This window comes from Lycorma delicatula, chromosome 12 (assembly GCF_047948215.1).
Source record: "Lycorma delicatula isolate Av1 chromosome 12, ASM4794821v1, whole genome shotgun sequence".
In the NCBI taxonomy this organism is placed as follows: Eukaryota; Metazoa; Arthropoda; class Insecta; order Hemiptera; family Fulgoridae; genus Lycorma; species Lycorma delicatula.
In genome coordinates, this window is record NC_134466.1 from 62782836 (window position 1) to 62806167 (window position 23332).

Below are 23332 nucleotides of genomic sequence, written 5' to 3' on the forward strand. Positions count from 1 at the left end.
ACTTATTAATATATATATATATATATATAGATAGGTTAAAAAAAAAAAAATAGTAAATTAACTCTGCTAAATATTGCAATAATGTTTATTGAGAAACATCTCTGTAAAAAGAAAAACAGATACCTATCTAATCTCTACTAAGTAATTTGATGGAAATAAAATAAATTTTGGATAAAAAAATTAAAATTTATGTGTATATAGAAAAAAAGATAATGAATTCGTGTGAATAAATAATGTAAGTATAGTATTTTAATTTAATCTATCCTTATTATTAGGTTTTTATAAGTTCCAGAATAATACTGATTTTAATCCATTTATAACACTCACTTGACTTGTTTCCAGGGTAGATTTTTAAAAAACGCATCAAAAATGGCGGCAGATTAACATTGTTTTCTCTTAAGCGACGTGAGAATGCGTTAAATACATCAACTCACATGGTTGTATACTGTTGACGTCCTTTGTAACGGTACTGTTTACGGCTATTTCTCAGTTAAACGATTTAGATTAATTTGTTATTCCAAGTAATCTTACTTGAATGCTTACTAAGAGAATTTGATAGAAAAATAATTTGACTGATTGGTTTCAGCTAATAAAGAAATACTATTTTGCGTCGTGGTCCTTACCTAAAAGTAAGTAATGACATGTATAGTTAATTGTACACAATATGAATGCGAATTTTTGAACCCGTTTTACATTAATTATTTACAGTTAAACATACTAATAGTTTTAAATAAAATTATAAGTAATTTTAAAGACGTTATGTTTATAGTGTATTTAGTGTAAATACGTTATGTTTAGTGTATTTAGTGTAAATATTCACAATGTTTTTTTTATGTAATAATGTTCTTTTAAACAATTGATTCTTAAACTTTTTCACCCACCACCCACATTAAGAATCAAAACGTTTCTAGCCTAAAACTTACCATCTGTTAAAAATAATAATTGTAGTTCTCTTAAAAAAAAAACAACTGCAATTGTTTTTAAATGTGGCATATCCTATTTCTGAGTTGAATCTTACACTTTAAATGAGAGCAATTAAAATGCATATTTAATTGTATAGTTATATAACAATATATATACATCATCATTCATTCTATGCAACCTCCTACCTGCAAAGACCTAAATGTTTCAGGAGAGCAGAAAAACCTTTGGAATTGAATTAACATAATGCAATATTACAGTTATATCGTAAATTTAATCTAAGATTTCTAATTACCTGTTTTTAAGATAAATTCTTTTTTCATCTATTACTTGCTTAGAAGATTTCTTACAATTAAAAAAAATACTATGTGTTTGTTTTGCCATGTAGGTTATTTCAAACAATGGTGATCAGCTACATAGGGCCTTTTGAACTTTATTCTTGGATGTTTTAGTTATAGTTGAAAAATATGCTTTCAAAAACATCTGTCTGCCTAGAAACTTAATTTTGCCTGCCTTTTTCTTAAACTGAAACCTAGTACGTTTATGATATTATTAGGTCCATATTATAAAATGTTTTTCTTAATTATTGAAATTACTAGGAAACAAAGTAATTGTACAGATAGAATGTAAAATACATAGAGATAACAGTACAAAAATACATTATAAGAGATATTTAATTAGTTAATTACCTTTAGGCTTGCAAACTAAAAATAAATTAATGAATAACTATTCCTTCATTAGTACACTGAAAATATAAAAACACTCTTAAAAATTAAAGTAACAGTTAAAAGATAAAAAAAAAATATAGTAACATTACAAGGAATATTTAATTAGTTTCTTATCCTACTGACTTATATTATAACTTAATCAGACTTTTATAAACAAAAAATTAAACTTTGTATTGAATTATTACAATTTAGGTTTTAGGTTTACCAACTAAAAATAAAACTAATGAATAACTGTAGCTTCATTAGTATACCGTGAAAATATAAAAACACTCTTAAAAGTTTAAAGTAACAGTTCTGTACATTATAGTTCTACATAATAAATGTACAGTATAATATTATTTTATTAAAAATATTAATTTGTTGACACCTTTCTTTACATTTTTTTAAATTTCTTTTTACCTTAACATGTTCTGTTGCTTCTCGTTTTTCTGCACAAATGAATGGAAGACCATCATAGAAGGGCCAAAAATCTTTATAACTTTTTTAAGCTCCTGGAGATTTTGATTTTTTTGTGTCACTTATTGGGACTTACCTCTTTTTTTTTATAATCTCTCTTTTGCTTCTTTTCTGTTATTTTATCAGTCTGTCCATCTAATTCATCAATTGATTCTCCATTCTCACTTATCTTATTGAGTTGTCCTGATCTATAAACCCATCTTTTAAATGTATCCTCTCCAAGATCAAGTGTCTAAAAAAAAATTCTACATACCCTTATCTTCTCTCCACCATCATTTTCCAGTAGGTTGTCATGTCCCTCCAATTTGACGTTTTTGAGATGTGTGCAGCTTCTTATTTTAATAATGGACCTTGAATTAACTAAAGTTGTCACATATGTTTGTTTTTCTTTCCAAGAGGTAGGACTATGCCAAAAATGATTAAATATTTCCTGTTGCTTGGTATCAGATACCGTAGTGCACAAAAAAGTTTGATTCGTTCTTTTCGAAGGTCCGGGTAATAAGACATGGTTACATTTACCTTTTAGGGATCTAGCTTCCTTTACAAGTGTTCCTACAACCTGTCTTCCAACTCTTTTATCTCCTAAATACTTTTTTCTGAAGCTCTATGTTTTTTTTTTTTTTTTTAAATTTATGTTTCATGTTTTTTTATCTCGGCAATACTTAATTTTTTTGGCTTTCTAACCTTATTTACTTCCTCACAAGAGGTGTTAGTCGCAGTAGGAATATTTGAGCCAAGTTCCTCAAAATAACAGTCAATTCAATACTAGGTCTTTCAGAATTTACCTCAGAGTCAACCGATGATGAAATAGCTCTTGAATTATTGTTTGGTGTGTTATTTGAGACAACTATATCAATAAACTCTAGCTGGTCTTGTGAATATTCATTATTAGAATCTAAAAATATATAGACAGCAGTGTTACCTGAAATCGGTATCAACGAATTACAAAAAAGGATTCTATCTTCATTGGCTTCATCAAAAGAAGATCCATTTCGTTGAACTAATTCGATACTGGCATTTGCACCTACCGCTGCTTTCAATATACCTTCAACTGATCTGGGGTACCTGAAAGAAAAAATCATAAAAGCTAATAATATGGTAGTGAACAAAAATTTATGAATGTTGGAATTTTATTTTGTTGACAGAGCTACCAGATATTATTTAACCGATTTATATTGTTTACTTAATAGCATAGGATCATCACACAAGGCATTCAGCATGTTAGATGTGCAAAGTGCACATCTAAAAAAAAGTAATTATCAAGAAATTATCAGCTTACTAGAACATATTACCAATTTTAAACTTATTAAAATAAAGTTAAAGGATAGATTGAATTTAGTGTGTAAAAATGGCTGCAAAGACTGCAATTAAAAAAATCTTTTAAACATCAAGACTTAACCAGTTTTGTCTAAAGGACCGGAGCTCTGGACTGCTTCTGTTTCAATTTCATTAACAAATTCATCTTTTGTTGCCCCTTGGGTTTCTAGAAAAAGAACATAATACAACAAAATCATAACAAAAAAATGTGTAATGAATTTTCTATTATAAGATACTTTAGGTTATAAGGAAAAATGTAACCATAACAGATTTTTAATCTGAGTACTAAAAGTTATTTCCAAAGAATCTTGAAACAAATTCTGCTTATAGGTCAATACCTTAAACAAATAACATAATTAGGGAAAAAATTATTACAAATTTCATATGGTATCATTAATGGTTTTCGTAAATAATCAATGAAAATGATAGCTAAATTTAGTACATCCTAACCTTAAATTGAATTATACAAATTATATTAAAAAGGAATTGAAATTAACTTACCAGTAAATTTTGACCAGTAAAACTGTGTTTTTGAAAATATGAATAAAAGTAATCCCATTTTTAGTTGTGGGGAACTTCTACTGAGCTTGGCAACAAGAAAATTTACTGGTAAGTTAATTTCAATTCCTTTTTAATATAATTTGTATAATTCAGTTTAAGGTTAGGATGTACTAAATTTAGCTATCATTTTCATTGATTATTTACGAAAACCATTAATAAAACACAGTTAAATCTACATAAAAAACAAAAAACCATTAACCACATTAATACAAACAAGTACAAACAGCTGATTGCATGAAATTTCTTAAGTAACATCTGGTTCACATAACATAGTTCACCCTAAGCCATCTACATAACGATATCAAATAGAGGAAAACTCCCATGTGGATTAATGTTACACAAGAGGTTTTTAAATTTGAGAAATATTCAGTTTTTACCTAGGAGATTTCTTTTTTTCACCACATAGACTTGTAGAGTTTGAAAAGCTGATTCCAGTGATATACAACTCAAAATTGATTTTTGAGGCGCATAGGAGGTTTCACAGAATGAATGATATATAATTATATAATAACAGTGATAGCGTATTCAGTATAACAATACAATAATTTTAAAACAAAGCTTTCAATTTAAAAATATTTTAGTAAGTATTTAATTTTAATTTGAAATATCAGGAAAACATAATTTTTGCCGTTACCTTCCTATCAGCCATCACCTTCCTAGACAGCTTGAATGCCTCCAATTTTCAGATTGGGCATTATCGCCCACTTTGAGAACAAATGTTTTAAACTAATTTTTTTTAATTAGGTACAAAATCTTCAACATTGAACAATGTAATTAAAATTCTAAAGGTTCTGTTGTGTTTCTTTCTGGATTTCTTATCTACTGTTACTGCCAAAAAGTGTTGCGTGCTCTAAATACATATTTGTATATTTACAACTTTTCTAAGATTTTTCCTAAGAAATTCTATAGGTCTTTCAAACAGTAATGAACTTCAGCTGTTTTTTTAGTGTTAAGATAATGTTTATAAACACTTCATAATGTTTTAAATTATAAACTATCATAGAATTATATAATCCAACAGAAGTAAATGGAACACAAATTGTGAGATCATAGATGGTTATATTAATATTGTCAATGTTTAGCATTAAGTGTCTTTGAAATTATGTTTTAAATTATATTAAAAATTACTATGTAAAGGCAATCATTTCAAAAAAATGTGTTTCAATGTTTATTCATTGTAATGAAATGTTTTTAAATGAAATTCTTTTCTTGAAGATGCTTTTACAGATAAGATATTGCACAGTAAGATACAACTCTAAATGTGCTATATTGTTTGTTTTGAAGAAGCCACTGTAGTTATAATTTCAAGTCATAAGAGTTCTTGAGAAAATTTTTGATCAAGTTATTTTATTAATTTTGCATCCTAATCTGGATGAAATTATAAAGCTAATCTGTCTTAAAATCTTTTATTTTCATGTTCCTGATAAATTTGGTAATTAGTCATTCAATTAGGTTCAGTGTATAAATGTGTGAATCCTATTGTCAATGCAAATAAGAAGTGAACTAATAAATAAAAAAAACATGCAGATTCAATAGCTGAGGGTATCATTACATATTGATTCAGTTTTGTTTCTGATAAGCTAGAGTGCATTTCAAAAGTTAGAAACGTATCTTATTGCTATTTTATTTTAGTCCTTTTATTGCTATTTATTACCTTGCATACGTTACTGCTTGCTTTATCATCTTGCTATTTATTGCTTACTTTATTGCTGTTATCTAGTTTTCTTGAAAGATTAGTTTTCTGAAAGATTTCATCAGAAATTACTTCTGTGGAAATATTTAATAATTTGAGATCTTACATTTTTTTAACTAGCTTATTTGGTTTTCCTTTTTTTAAAAAAAAGTTAAATATTTGTTTCATTAATTTATTTTCATCCATTCCAGTCAAGTGACCATAAAATTAGTTCTTTTTCTAATTGTATGACTTTTAAAAATTTTGGTAAAATTCTTAAGATTTGCTTAATTTAGCAGTATTATTTTGAGTTTTGGCCGTAAAGTTACAATTATTAGATTTTCCTAAGAAATTTTGTAAGATGAAAGCCACTTTGATTTTTTGTGTTCCGGTTTTTATTTTTTTCTAAAACATGTTCAGCATAACTATTTTGCTTTAAATTTTTGACTCTTGATTGATTCTTATTCTGAAATTTTCACCGTTTGGATTCTACTTTTATTATTGGAATCCATCATATAAAATTTGTAGCCTAATTTTGTTTGCACATTTTTCTAGTCTTGATTTTCATTTTCTCTATCTAAAGTCTTTTACCAAAGTTACCAGATCATCAGCTAATGGTAGAACATTTACATTTAAGTATTAAGATGTTAACCCCCCCCCCCATTTTTATTAAGTATTTGTATTTTCCTATTATATTCTGCAATTAATTTTTCCAGAGCACAATCGAGTAATATTGTAAGACCATCCTCTTGTCTCACTGTAGTTTTTATTTAAAAGGTTATTTTGATGGGTTACCATACTTTCAACTTCCACTGCTATAGCGCTAGGCAGGATAGTAAAAAGCAACAAGAACACATGAAATAGATTTACATTATCAAGTAAAATATAATACTGCTTACTAAGAAGTCAAACATTTTTACAACTTATATTGCCAATGTCTATCTACGTTTTAACCATTAGTTTAATCTGGCATTATAGTATTAGTTTATAGCACATTAACATAACATAACTAACGTAATAAATAATAATTATAATCACCAATCAGCTGTCATTGATCACTGATGAGATCCAATTACAAATCCTGCTAATTAGGTACACAATAATAGGCAGTATTATATCATCCCTGCATCAGTTGGGTTTAAGGAAACACTTGCTGTTATGATTACATTTACTATTTGATCATAAAATTTGATTTGTGACCTCAAAAAGCAGCAACAGCACATGTATTCTTCAGGTCTAAAGTGAAGCATGTAATTAGAAAGGAAAGCTGGACGGATGTACGAGTAAAGTGTTATTAGAAGTGGATTTGCAGGTTTGTTTTTAATGTTATAGAATATATATTGTTATATTAACATAATGGAAAAATTAACATTATTTGTACCTCCCTTAAGGTGGTACACAGTTACTTTGTACTAATTATAAATTGAAGGTGGGTTCAAGGACAGGATTTTTTTAAAGGCAGACAGTTTTTTGGAAAAAGCTTTTAACAGTTCATTGGTGTATCTCAATTTTTACACTGCCCAAAAACGAGTGTAATGTATTTAGATTGTTTATATACATATATGTATGTGTGTATGTATGTATGTTTGTTTGTTTGCACAACAGTTAAACCAATTTAGACATATGACTAAGTTGGATTCCTTATTTTACTGGGAGTGTCCTAGGCTATATATATATATATATATGTATAAAAATTATACAATATACAAATTTATCATCCACACTCTCTCTTTAATTAACCTATAGAGTTTATCTTTGGAATAGATATACAACATTATAAGTATACAGTTTAGTAAGAAGTCAATGCCACAATGCCAGACAGTGCTTCCATCTCATCAAATGCAAAATATAAAATCCACTCTTAAGTTAAATTTAAAATAAGATTACAGGTACTTCTTACACTACCCAGCAGGCAGTTAAAGAACCTAGGTATACACTGGTTTATAATTCTCCACTATCTTTCGGTAGGTAATTCCCTAATTTTGTATTGTTTTTTAGCTGCCATAATTCACACCCCTATTATTTTTCTTATGTTGATCTTTGGCAATGTAATCTATAATTTCAAATTAACTAGGACAAAGTAGATTTGGTGAAGAAGATCGAGTGGAAAAAACTTCCTTAAATTTAATAAACCATCAACCCAAGTATGTAATAAAATTCACCTGATATTTCGCTTAACAGTTGCATTTATATAAGCACAGTCACCATTATGGTATATTCATGGAACTAATAAGCTGAAAGTATATGGAAAATTAAAAATTAGATATTTTATTTTAAAGCGTTATGAACTAATTTACTGATATAAAACTATAAGCCTAAATTATCCAGATCACTTGCATTACAGTTTGGAACTTATCAAGATTGTTATGAATATACTAGAGCAGTATCATCTGCAAAAGTTATAACTTTACCGTAAAATTTATGTGAAAGTAGTACATTCAAAATTATAGAGTAGATCCAAGAACCATATTCATTAACAATATTAGCAATTTTATCTTTATCAGAAACAACATTTACATATATTTTTTATTTAGTAGTAGGCATAGAAGTATACTGTTTTTTTAATTCTCGACTGATTCTTTGCAGGTAATTCCCTCGCATTTAAAAAATTTTTTAGCTGCCATAATCCACACATCTATCTTTTTCTTAAACTAAATGTATTCAGTCTTTTTATGCCACATCTTATACAACCCGTCTGTTCGAGATATGGTAATGTGCAGCCCAACTTCATCCATGACTTAAAATAAATAACAGATTCTGATATATTGTTAAATCAAAAAAGTTATTAAACTGAAAATCAACATCAAGAATTTATATGTTCATATAAATATGATCTTAATCCAGGACCCTTTAAAATTATTTTGGGTTCTGTCCTTATTAATAGCTATGACAAAAGCCCTATAATCATTAAAATGTGTCAGAATGACAGCACTAGAAACATTGTGTGTTAATGTAAAATTGATCGAAAATGTAATCAATACAGGATGGCCTATCATACTCTCAGTAACTCTTCTATTAGCATTAACTCTAGCCATTTGTGCTAAGTATTTCTAGATATTGTTCACCATTACTGTTTTATTCTTTTTTGTAGATATTCATGGGCTTATTTTTTCCTAACCTCTCATTACTTTTGTTTTCTTAACATACATTGTCACTATTCAGCAATAATGTGCAATCATGTGCTTCATCTCCAAAAAAAATATTCTACAAACACTGTTAACATTTTACAATTTATTTTCCTTTCTCCTAGATGTATTCTTTCATCTTCTAGAGCATTTTTGATCATATCTCCTAACTACACATTAAATAAAGGCAGCATCCTTGCTTATTCCTCTTCCTAGGTTAAACTTAATTTGAGCATACTTTATTTTAATAACCAATTCCTGATTCAGCTGAATTCTCTAATTAATCTTGTATATTTGGATTCTACATTTGTTTTTGTCTTATTATTTACATTAGTTTTTCTAATTGACACTATACTTATTCCTTTCCTCTTCCTATATACCTATTGCTAATAGTTTTGATTAGCCTAATCACATCTGCAGTGCCTCTATTCCTTGTAAATCTATTTTGTTTTAAATCGTGTGTTTTTTTTTTTTTACTTGGTCTTTCTGTTGAAGAGAAGATTAAAAAACTTAACACAATGTTTCTTGGAAATGGAATCATGATTGTTTTAAGAAAATCTGACAATATCCCACTGTTATCATTACATAATTTTGTTATTTCCTGAAATCCTCTTATAAGAATTAATCACTTATGTTGATGCTAATAAAACTTCCAATTTTAGGTTTGCTGCTTCTGTTTCAGGTTTTTCGATTTAATTACAGCCTTCATAAGAAGATCACTTGGTTTCATTTTGAGCAGTGTTGTACTTATTCCACCTTTCAAATACATTTTCTTGTTCCTATAACACTACTACCTATTTTTACTGGTAGTTTCTTTAATACATCAACTTATTTCATGTTGCTGTTTTTACTTTTTTGCACATAAGTTTGTACTTCCCTGCTTTTTCTGAATTTTCTACATATCAGCAGGCGTCTCAAAAAGCCATTTCTTCTTTATGTTTTGTGTTCTTCTTAATTCCTTATTCAGTTTTGTACATGATTTCTTGTAAGAAGAATTATACCCCATGGCCGCAGAGATGGCTTCACTCACACTTACAATTTGGCACAGAGCTTGCTTCAGTCGCCATTCCAATCTAACCAGGGGGCTTAACCCCTTCAACCAACTCACTGTATGTTATCCTCATGGTTGTGAAAATAATACTGATAAATAATATTTTTAGTATTCAAACTTTATAGAAACCTAAAAGACCAAACCTTTAAAAGAAAGTAAAGATAGAATAATAGTAACATGGTAACTAACGTACACACACCTTTGACAATGGAAAATTCATAACTTAGTTCTGTTGCCATGATGACAGAAATATAACAATAAAAGGAGGATTAATCTGTGTTTTCCTTAATGAATATTTTTAATATCATAACCATGTAGACAATGTCTTTAAACCTTCCCTGGGAAAACATGAATATACCCTCCAAATTTGAAAGTAATTGGTTGGCTGGTTAGTTCTTGCATGATGTGATAACAAACAGACAAACTATGTACATATAGTTTGTCTTGAACAACCGTGATCTGTTAAATGGAGAGTACAGGATGCATGCAAAAGTTAAAAGTTAGCCTTCAACTTGCTAAAAAATACAGTTTGAATTTTGAAAATCGGACGATTGTTTGCAGAGATATTATGAGAGCACCTCATTGCACCTTCCAAAAGAACACCCCATAGGCACCCTTTTTACCTTCCGTGAGGAGCTCGCATATCTCACCATTCTAGCCTCACACAGTCTCCACGGGAAGCCTATTAGTGTTAAAAAAGAACTTTATTTTCTGTAACGTAAATTTAATTCTATTATTTTTGTAACATTCATTCGACTCATTCAGTTCAACCGCAGCTCACACTGTGATTGAGACTCACACTTTGTTAATTCAATTATTAAATGCCTTCCCAATACTAATCTGTATTACTTCGGAAGGCAGAAATCATTTGTTTTTGTAAGTTTTATGTTTATTTATAGTTTGTATGATTGTTACTGTTTGAGCAACTTAATATTACTTTTTATCTTTTTCCTGTTTAGCCTCCGGTAACTACCGTTTAGATAATACTTCAGAGGATGATATGTATGAGTGTAAATGAAGTGTAGTCTTGTACATTCTCAGTTCGACCGTTCTTGAGATGTGTGGTTAATTGAAACCCAACCGCTTTGGTTATACCGGAATTATCCTGTTCACTTGTACCGATTCATTGTATCCCATAGAACTTACAAATTATAATAGGGTAGTGTATGATACTGCAATAATTTTTTTATGTACTGTATACATTTTATATGCAAATTTAACTACAGTTGACATAAAAATTTTAGAATGAAAAATTAAGTCAACCTCCGTGGCGCGAGTGGTAGCGTCTCGGTCTTTCATCCGGAGGTCCCGGGTTGGAATCCCTGTCAGGCATGGCATTTTCACTCTACAAAAATTGTCATTCACCTCAATCCTCTGAAGCAATACATAACTGTGGTCTCGAAGGTTAAAAAAAAAAAGAATAGATAAATGGGATAAAAAAATGAATCCACCGGGTTGGTCTAGTGGTGAACTCGTCATCGCAAATCAGCTGATTTCGAAGTCTAGAGTTCTAAGGTTCAAATCCTAGTAAATGCGGTTACTTATTTATGGAAGTAAGGTTGTGAAATATCGAATTGATTTTTTTTATTGTTACATAAGCCACCATACTCACCATAGCTAGAGTAAGAATATTGATAAGTGTTCTCTTCTTTTTTATTATTTTTTTTAATATATAATTATAATTTAATAATATAATTATAATTTTTATTCATAAATGTGATATTTTGTTTTTAGTACTGAGAAAGCTTTAGAGTTATTCTACAATATATCTAATTTAACTAATAAAAATGAAAAGTTAATTAACCAAATAAAAATTAAAAGTTAAATTTAAGTACAGTTAGAAAAAATTAAACTATTTTTAAAAGTTTGAAAGGAATTAAGAATAAATATAGCAGCTAAAAACAAATGATCACTCAGGATAGCGAACTACCAGTAAAATACTGGAAAATGTGGACAAGATTTTGGAACTCATCTGTACACATCTGTATTTACATACTTGACAAAGTTCAAGTAAATTCTTTTATCGATAAAATGATTGGAAAATGTTGACTCTATTGTATCTTGTTGACTATATATTGTAGCTCTAAATGTTTCTTTGTATCTTTATTTAAAGCTGCATATCATTTGAGAAGTATAGAAAATTAAATTGAATAGGAAATTTCAATTAGAGACGTTTAGTTTATATATAAACTAAATGTAAAAATACGATATTGATGTGATGACTATTTTTTTATTGTTTTTAAAGAGCTTGTTTGAATATGAATAAGTACAAGCAATCTTTTATATTTGTTTAAATCACAATCGCTTGTGAAATTGAAATAAACTGTCTGATATTTATTTCATAGAAATCAGTACAATTGTTCTGAAGGTAAAAATACTAACTTATCCAAGCTAATTTTAAGAGAATAGTCTCAGAAACGTTGGATAATAGAACCTTGATTTTAAAATGAGAATACTTATGTATTGATAATTATGAATCAAAGTACTTACGAACAGTTTATGGACAATATAAGAGTAATCAATTTTAGTGTATGACACACAAAAATAAATAAATAAAATAACTGCCCGTGCAGATCATTTTTTGTAATTACTAGATGTACTATTTAACGAATAACAGAAAGGATTTAGTCCAGCAGTTTCCTGAAAGATATACAGAAAGTTTGATCAGAAAAAATATTATTAAATACAAAATAATTAATAGTTCTGTCTACATTAATATATAAAAATAAGAATAATATGGACATAGCAATGTAATGAAAATAAATAAAATCATTGGAGAAAAAATTAAAATTTGAAGGTATTAATAAATATTTGGATGCAAATTTAAGTAGATGTAAGTAAATATTGATATGAAAAATTCAAATTTATGTAATTAGTATTATTTAAAAATTCACCTACTCAGTAATATTGTTCATATAAAAAGAAAATTTTAATTTAAAAAAAATTACTTGACAAATTTTGTTAGATTTCTGAATAATTTATTAAAAATAGAAACTGATAAATAAGACCCTTTCTTGTATGTATAATGTTTTATACTATATAACATCAAAATAATTTGATTGTCTAATTTAATACATGAACGTAAATATTGTTAGTTTCCTTTTTTAGATAGTATTATTTTATTTTTTTTTTGAGGAAGGCTATTGGCTATATATAAGGTTACATATATTGGCACCAAACAAATATTGGACATCGAATTTTTGAATTCTGAAAACTTATTCCAACATTTTTAAATAATCTCAAGAAGCAATACTATATCATACACAGGCATGTTAATCTTGAATGATGATGGCAAATTTAGTTACAGACTAAGATGCTTCAGAGAGAAACAGTATGGTTTGACCATGTTGCAAACGAAATCATATAATTGGCACTTGAAAATTTATCATCTGATGAGTAACCTAAAAATCTTATTTTATGATTCTAAATGTGATTCGTTTGGAAAAAGCAACTTAAAAACTAGTTTATTAATTCATCTTATATGGGAATGTGGAATAAAAATTATGTTGCATATGAAAAATACTAAGCCTGACTGGGATCTGAACCTAGGACATTCTCATAAAGACTGCAGGCGCTAGCTCTCCACCATTCAGTTCAGCAACTATAATTCAGTTTAAAATTGAAACAGTTCTCCTTTGCCTTAAACTTGAAACCTCCGCTTTAAACTTCATCAAAATAACTTAACTTTCATCAGTAAACTTAATTTTGTTTTTAATTTTTACCATGTATCTAAATATGAAATAAAAATGATAAGAAATAGAACAGCAAAATTTTGATACATAGCTGTTAAATCAATTGGCATATATGACTAATTTGTTATACTATTTATTCAAAATTGAATAGGTTAACTAATTAAAGCAGACAGACTAAACCTTCATAATTTTAGTTACTTAAATATAAAGGGATATCAAGAGAACAAGACAAAGGAAAGGGAATGTGGAAAGGAATAAAAATGATGGGATATTCTGGAAAAGTAGATTTTAAAAAAATGTTAAATTAATTCTAACAACATTACCTATTCAAAAAAACAAAGTACTTGAGTTCATAGATTATACAAGCATATGAGGATTCTTTATAATTGACTAGAAAGTCAAGAAGTGAAATATAACTTTACTCTCACAATTAATTAATGATATTTGATTGTACTGTAATCTACAATGACAATATCAAGTCTTGTACTTGAATAAACAAAAATAAACACATATATACATGCTTAAATATATATATGATGACATGCAACTAAAAAAAGCCAGTTCAAAAAAAATGACAGCTATTCTCACCAATAAAAAACTTCCCTCGCCAGGCTTTTTCTTCATAAAACCAAGTATAATTTTGCTTATCAAAGAATGTTAATCTCATTGACATGTAAATGATATTCAATCCTACAAGCAATATCTTTACTCTGTTAACAATATCGAACATCATTACACTTAGAAAATTAGTTTGATTGATATCTATTGTAAAGTGGGATTAGAAAACCTCTTTAGTATATAGTTAATATATTCAATGTATGTTGTTTGTTTATTTTACATATTTTATTTTTAGTGCGTTTATAATTTCATATTGTTCAAACATGTCTATCAGAGTGATATACATGGTCAGAGCTAGCCTTTCTATCCAGGAAATTGATACCAATTATATTTTAACAATAATGGCTTCCCAGTAGGAGCCGTAACTCCTAACTGAGGAGGCCATCATTCTATTGTTTAGTTCACATATCCTGGCTTGAGAATCTACATGTAACAAGTTACTTACTCTCATTATATGAACAAGTGACAGCTAGTTACAGGACCCATATCAAGAAAACTGCTCTGGATATCAGATGACTTCCAAAATATCTTATATATTGATCAGTAAAATTGTACAAACATGTTGATTCTTAGTTATTATGTACATGTTAAAATGTTTGAATGGATGTCATCCTCTGAAGTAATACATTACAGTGGTTACGGAGGCTAAACAGAAAAAGAAGAGAAGAGATGACTGGATGTCTTGTTTCTGTAAGATGATTTTCAAAAGATTATTCTGTTATTGTGTCAAGTGCATGAATATTTCTGTTTTTGTATTTAAGGGTGAATATACATCCAATCTAGCCAATGGAGAATTTAGTGTAATCACTAGAATTTAAATTAAATGTACCCGGATTCTTTTGTTATCAGAGCGTAATCTGTTATTTAAAAATACTTGTTTTGTCAAACTAAAAAATAATAATAGTAAATTCTTCAATTAGATTCACAAATTATTTGAATTTTATTTTATATTAACCATAACTTATATCTATTTCTATGTAATTTTTTTAAGAAAAAACGTTTTCAAGAAAGAAAATTTTATACAATAAAATTGGTATATTATTAAAGAATCTCTGTATTTTTAATTTATTTTAATTTTTCTAATAAAGGAAAAAAATAAAATCAATAGTTATATGTTAACTTTTACAGTTTACTGAACTGTAAGAAATAATAAATTAAATGCAGAAAGAAAAACATATTGAGGCTAATATTAAATAAATGTACATAAGTAACAGAGGAATAAGCTTTTTTCTTTAAAGTTCTTCTTCCAGCAAAAATATTAATATTACTGCATAGAAAATTATTTACAATGAATACATTATTTGTAATATCTACTGAACAAAAGAATACACATATATATATAAAAAAAAGGAAATAAAACAATCTTCTTTAAGCAAAAATATGTAAAACAAAGTAGTAATGGTAGTATAAAATTTTAATATAATTCAGGATCAATAAATTCAAAGAAAATAATAACAATAATATTTTTTTTCTGGGTGGAGAGTTGAAATGCACTTACGTATGGAGTGTTGGGCTCCCTCTGGTGGTCTTATCAAACCACCACTAGTAAACTACTGGTTAAAACCACCCACCTTTCTATCAGGATTCTGCCTGGAACTGACCATTTTTAATTGACCGTAACACATTAAAAACTGGGTCACTTAGTAGAGCAGCTCTCCATGCCGTTATGAGAGAGAGCGGTTATGCTCTCGTGGCTTTGTCGGTGGCTTACTGAGGACTAGAGACAATCCTTGGTCATCCAGCCAACCGCTGACACTGTGCATCGCTCGGCTGAACCTTAGTTCGGCGTATCCCACGTCGCGGGCTACAACAAGTAGCGCAACGTCATCAGCATAATCAACCAAGGCCGAATCTACTGGCATCTCCAGCCTCAGCAAGCCATTGTAGACAGCATTCCAAAGGTCGGGGGCAAGGATCGACTCCTGCACCTCCCCGACGTGATGGTGGTTCTATGCCAGCCAGCTGCTGTCTTATAGATGAGACCGCAGTTCCTTAGGTATGCATCCACCATTCTGAGGAGGTATCGAGAACACGTAGAATGAATTCTCCATATCCCGAAGCAAGTCGTTCCATTGTGAGAGTTGAACGCGTTTTTCACGTCCAACGAAACGAGAAGGACCCCATGGCGCGAAAAATATTTGTGGCCTCTGCTCGCCGACGCACTGCCTCAACAACCTCGAACTGCATCCAGGGTCGACCGACCCTGCTGAAAACCGTACTGGTAGGATGATAGACCACCTTCTGATTCATCGCCGCAACCAATCTCTTACTTAATAGTTCTCTAACACCCCAGCGCAACCCCATACTCTCCTGCGTCCATCAGTAAACGGGTCACTTCCAGTGCCTCGGCTTCCCGTGGGGGATAGAGGCGACACATGCAGAAGCGATCAGTCGCATGGTCTAAGGAACCACGGCTTCAGCGCCAATGGCCTCCTGGTGGTTATGTTCCCAGGGATTACCGCCCCTGAGGAGATCTTTCCTGTGAATCTCTTTTCATCAATTTTATTGAAATTGTATTTTTTCACCAGCCGTGGAGCCTCTGGGCGCTCCCGTGCACCGTCTAGGACTCTAAACGAGATGCATTGGTGGTCTCTGACAGTGCAGGACTCTCCAGTCTTTGACGAGCATGACCAGCTCTTTGATGAGACGAGTGAAATAACGAGAATGGTCTTTGGATATCCTATCTGAAGACCGGGAACGTCATCATGCTCCCTACATTGAGGACTGCGGCGAGTCCAGTATGTGCTGCCACATCCAGAATGTATTTCCCTCTTGAGTCATTATGCTCCATACCCCACTCCACAGCCTGAAGTTGAAGTAACCAGCTACCACCACCTCACCAGCAGCAGCAAGGACAACATCAGTGCGTTCAACAATCCACAAGCCAGATCCCATACCCATGGGACCTGAAACACTGAGGGACTTGTGCTCTAGACCTAATCTGGCAGTACACCCAGCCAATCTTTTTCATAGACTGGCTGAGTAATCTGAAAGCAGCCTTCTTGCCAATCTCTATCATGACTACCTTCTGCTTCCTGACATTAGTATTTGTAATGCTAACCCTTCAGTTTCCTAAATCTCCAAGATCTCTTCTTAGTCTGCTTCCACATCCTCCCTTCTTTGTCACACAGTTCAAATCTCGGATCTCCAGGGTCTCCTGTGGTTCCAGATTGCAGGCAACACCTTCTCTGAGTACAGCCTTTAGGACACACTGAATGTTCAATAGCATCCTGAAAAAACACTAATAAAAAATATAAATATTATATTTATATTTCTTAGTTTTTTATATTTCTTTATATTTATATTGTTATTTCTTTATACTTTATAAAAATAAACATTTTGGGATCCTATTAAGAAATAGCATCCTGAAAAAAAACACAAAACTCTTACTGTTACCTTAATACTCATCAACAGTATAAAACCCACTGGTCCATTAACAACAGAGTAAGCTTTTCCAAAATCCTCTTACAGAAATGTCTGGTTGGATTCAGCAGCTACTTGCCATCTTGTCACAAATCTGTGTATATCCCTAATAACTACTCTTTTTAAATTCACAGTTTTTTTAACATCCTCTTTAAAAAAGGATGTTTTTAAACATTTTTTTTTTTTATTTTGAGATGAGATTCTTCTGAGGGTTCAATAGTAAACTTTTTACATACATCTTTAGTCATAATACTTTGTCTACATAGATAATTAAAAACTTTTCACTTTTATTCTCATCATTGTTTATTAACCTGGGATTCAATTCCAGTCAATTTTTTTTTTTTTGGTTTATTCTGAAAGTGAAAAACACTTTTGTGTTTTCATCTCCTGGACATGTATTTGTTGTAATAAACAAACATATATCACATTTTATGTCTCAATTAGAAAATTAAAATTTCAAATTGCTATATGGCATTTGGTATGAATAGCTGATACACATTACAGAAATTTAAATTATTGAGTATAAACAGGTGGTCCTAAGAAACCGTAAAACATAAAACAAAAATATTTCATTATCCGTAGAATAGTTTGAATGTTAGCCCCAGTTTAAATTTGCGATGCAGTGCTGCATAACAGATCAATCCACAAGAATGTGATCGTTCTCAGTCAGCTGTCATAGCGAGCACAAACTAGTGCATCCATTTGTTTCATCAGATATTCATGAGTGAGTCTAATGTAACCTATTCACAAACGGCAGATAATGACCTCTTCTCGACAGTTATTTCTGCATGAGAAGCTCCATGGTGAAACAGTGTTCTTAATTGAGTGAAGTGTATTTTTCATGGTAGCATTCCAGTCACTTTGCACCTCATCAGGAACCATCCTCTTCAGGCAACAGACAAGATCGTTAGAAGAAGTGGTGGTTCACGTATAGGCACTGTGGAACTGTAGCACCCCCTATTTCCACTTGATTTTATTGATAACATTTAATATAATAAGATCCTTTTTCTTTATATTTGTACAGTATATAATCCTTGAGCTTAATGTCAGTAGCCATCCCCCAGTTTACATAAAACATACAAAAATCTTGGTATAAAACTGTGCGCTTCATAGTTCCAGCAGTGTGGTGTTTGGCTATTGTGCACAGGCGCACATAGCTGTGCGCGAGGCTGTAAGGGAGAGAAAGCACTGTTACTCCTGCAGTGCCATCCCTGGCGTGCGTATTGGTGGAAGATAGTTTTTTTTTTACTCTGGGTGTGTTAAAAATGATAAAGTGTTAAAAATTGTGTACTATATTTTTGAATGTGATAAAGTGTAGAATTAGATTATTATCCTGCTTCCAGCTATTCTATTTGATTCTTTTTTTTAAAACAACAACAATGGATTTCATTTTTAAATGAGTAGATCAATCTTGAACTGTAACAATTTAGGTTAAAGTAAGTAAAAAATGTTTGATTTTGTTCTTTTAGGGTTTTATCAAGTTTTTCAATAAATTTTCGTTTTATACATGTTTGCTTCCATTTACACAATTTTAAAACAAAGCCTAAAACTTTTCTGGAGCAGCACCCTCGTTAATTTTAGATAAGAGCCGCCACTGGTTAGAAGCAATGACTAAGTATTTTACACTCACTATGAAATTTATCATTCATAAGAGGATGCAATAATGTTAATTAGCATTATTTTTTGTGGTATAATAATACAGAATGATTTGTTCTGATAAGCAGATTACTTGCAAATGAAAATTAAAAAAACAAAATAGAAAACTTAGGATGAAAAAAAATACATCCTGCATTTTAGAAAGCTTTGAAATATTTTAATGAAATTCAATGTGCATGTATACTCAAAATCTACAAAATAAGTAAGTTTGAAAATTCTACCTTTTGAAGATTCCAAAATGGCAGCCATTTGAATCTTTAAATATTAATAATTCCATAAATATTAGTTTTATTAGAAAATATGTTAAGCCTTTTTATTGTAAAGACACCTCAATTGTTCAAATAGATTGATAAACAGCTGAGATATGACTAAAATTGTTACAGTGGATCACAAAAATGATGCAATTTGATAATTGTGCTTGTTTTCACTTTTTTCACTAATTGAATTAAAAATAATTAATAATAACCCCTTATTAATGATTAAAATTGGAGCGGTTAATGATTAAAAAAGTTACATAACCACCATTTTGTAATTTTCAAAAAATTATATATGTTTACTGTATAAATGTTTATACATGTTTTAAATATATTCATATGTTTTTATTTTTGTTTTTTTTATTATATATGTATTATGTTTTTACATTTATTATGTAGAAGATGCCATTGAGTAGATGTATCCAAAATTCATTAAAATATTGCAATCTGTTCTTAAGATATACAATTTTATTAAAAAAACACAAAATGGCAGACACAGGAAAATGAATTTTGTTCACAGGAACGTTTTTGTTTATTCTGATGCCCTGAATAAGTCCCTTAAGTTTGGCCAACACTCCCAGAAAAAAAAGGTTACTCTAAAAACTAATACTTTTAAAAGTAAATAGCTTAATAATATTCATGTTTCCAGTTATTAAAAAGATGTCAATTATAGAGTTTTTTAAACTCATACACAGAAAGATCCTTGAAAGAATATTTGATAATTGAGAAGAGTTGGGAGTGTGGAAAAAGTGGATTATAATTTTATAAATATTAAGAAAGCCTATAGTAACCTGTCTAGAAGAATTGTGAGGGCAGCATAAAAGAGGAAATGAAAATTGTGAAAGCACAATTAGAACCTCAAAAAGAATGACAGTTTTTTTGGTGGAAACTAGTTTAAAATCCCGTGCAGAACCTTTGTTATTTATCAGTGTTATGGATGAAATCCAAATGGAAAAGAATAAGAAATAATAAGACCAGTAAAAACAGAAACAGGAAAAAGAGGATATAGACAAAAATCACCTTACTGCTTGGGTAGAAGAAACAGGAAAGTAATAGATGCAAATAACTATACAGAAAAGTAGAAAAGGTGACTGTTCCTAAGATTAGTCTAAGAGCCATAATGGCCCCTCCTTATATAAATGCTTTTTGTGAAACCAAATCAACCTAATATGCCTTCTATCATATATTCTATTTTCCTGTGATCTACCCTGTTTTTTATGCATAATAAACTAGTGGTAAAATAGTACTCAAAAATTTATCTTAATCTACTTATAAATGGCAATAATTACATTTTTTTTAAAGAAAGAAGTTATTTCCCAGTTTCATAAATTTAGTTTACTAATAAATACAGTTTATTCAGTTTTATTTCTTTCGGAGAGTGTAATAATTCAGGTGATATGTCACCCAATTTATGTACTTTATTCTTGTTTAAATCCTTCAAAATACTATTGAATTGAATTTAAAATATAGTTATCTGTAAAGTAATCAATTTCTTTTGTCTCTTCTTGCACTTCATTAAATAAAAAAACTCTCCTACATACTTCTATGTATTTTTACCATACATTTCTCTCTGTAACAAAGATTACCATCCACATCTTTGTTTAATTTTTCCAAATTCTTTTTTTTAATCTCTTTATGTATGTTACAATCTATCATTTAGTTACTTCAATAGATCTCTCTTTCAACCAGTTTTCATTGCTACATTTCTTGTTATTAATTTCATTTTTGTCCATTTTCATTATCCTAAGTCTTTTACTACTCTTAAATTTTACTTTACCTCTGCTTTAATTATTTTTTTTTTTTTTATTTGTTTTCAAATCTTCAGTTGCAGTAAATTCTGTGCCTGTTTATTTTAATCATTCTGGAGCAACTTATATACTCATATTTCAATTAATTACATGCAGTGCAATATTTCTTGTAATATTTAATAGGATTAAAAATAAAATAATCCATTTTCCACATACAAGTGGGTACTATAATTTGCTGTTTAAGAAATAAAGTCCAGATGGACACCATTATTAAATTATATAACATATAACTGTCCCAATGCTCCTATATAGCAATGAACAACAATATCTGTGACAAGAAAGAATCAGATAGACATGAAGATGCTGTTTTTAAGAGTGAAGGAAGTTTCTTGAACAAATGAACGTAAAAATTAATGTATAAAAAGTAAGTTAAATGTGGATTCTATTAATTATAAGATATGGGCTGGGTGGATGGTGTACCTAGAAAGAATTAATGATAGAATACCTAAGTAGACTCTGAATTATGTAAACACAAAAGAAGAAGAATTAAAAGCCCGTGGCTGAAATGTGATGTTTACAAAAATTAATCTTTCTCTATCTATTTTCCATCTCTTCCTTCTCATACTTTTTTCTTTTTTTGAAACTTCAGTATACATTACATCATTATTAAATTGTAGTCAGAATCAATGTCTGCTACTGCGTATGTTTTAATTAACTATTGGGCTAATACAATAGTAAAGATTTTTGCTTATGATTGATTCATAGCTTAACAAGAAAGCATCCTATTATGAAGTCCCCTTATTTGCATTACCGGTTTTATTTTACATATTGTTATTTACATGAACGATCTAGACAAGGTATTTTAATTTTGGAAATAAAATGTGAGATTACATGACAAGTAAACAAAGAGGCCTCTCTGATTAATCCAAAATTCTTTTGTGAGGTATTTCTCAGTCAGGGACAAGTAAATTTATGATGAAAAGAGTCTACATTAAAAGATTTATGGGTAAAGAAAAAATTATTTTCATTCTTGTTTACTATGCAGTATATAAACAATTAAAAACATTTTATTATCTTTTTAATAAAGATGTTTTGCAGTATTTAACTTTAGATAAGATCGATCTTTGAGCATTACAATCTATTTGAAAATAATTAGTAACTGGAGATCAAATGTTAGAATTCTTTCCGTACTGACATTCCCCTTAATTGCTTTTAATGCAACTACTTGCAATATGTGATTTTTAAAAGAGTGAAGTTCCTTTTATATAAACATAATGATTTATAAAATATAATTTATAAAAGAAATTTATCATGCCATAAAGAAAAATTTTATTATTGCAACTAATAAAAGCTTTAGGTCCTATTTTAAAATTAAAATAATATTAATTGTTATACCATAATTACAGTACCTCTGATTTTGTTTATATTTTTTTTTATATTTAATCATTCATTCCAGCAACTACAGGCTACACCCCCATTAACTTACCACACCACCATTTATTATTTTTTTAATTATAAACAAATTTTATATACAACAATAGTACTCCTTTCTAAGTTACAATAAATAAAAATTAAAATAGGAAATGAGACAATTGAATTTAGAAACTTCTTCATTTTACACTTGAATGCATAATGGAATTACATTTTGAACCGTTGTGTAAAATGTTTGAGATGTCTTGTTAGATGATAAATTTTCATAGAATGATTAAATTGATTTTGTTTAGTTCAATATTAAACCACTTGTTTTGTTTTGACGCATCTAACTCAATCCCTAAGCTAGTCGTAAATAACTGTTATTCCCATACATATTTCTGTCTTAAATATAATATTACATTTACTTTAAAAAAATCAGAAGAAAAATGGGCACTCATATCTTTTATGCCAGTAAAAAAAATCATATAAACCACCTTTTACTAAATTAAAAATTTTAATATTTTCTTGCGCTTACATTTATGATTGTATCAAATTTTTTTTTTAAATATCACTCCTACAAAATATAATAATATTAACTTTTATCAAACCAGATAACAAAATTACCTTTAGTGATGCAGTGCAATACTTTGAGCCAATGAGAAAGGATTTAATTAATCTTAATTTCTACTTTCAATAA

General features: G+C 29.5%; 1 protein-coding gene across 1 annotated transcript in view; it reads right to left on the reverse strand.

Moving 5' to 3' along the window:
* The window catches only part of LOC142332974 (uncharacterized), a 238217-nt gene that overhangs the window by 46472 nt on the left and 168413 nt on the right, over positions 1-23332 (reverse strand). The window lies entirely within an intron of this gene.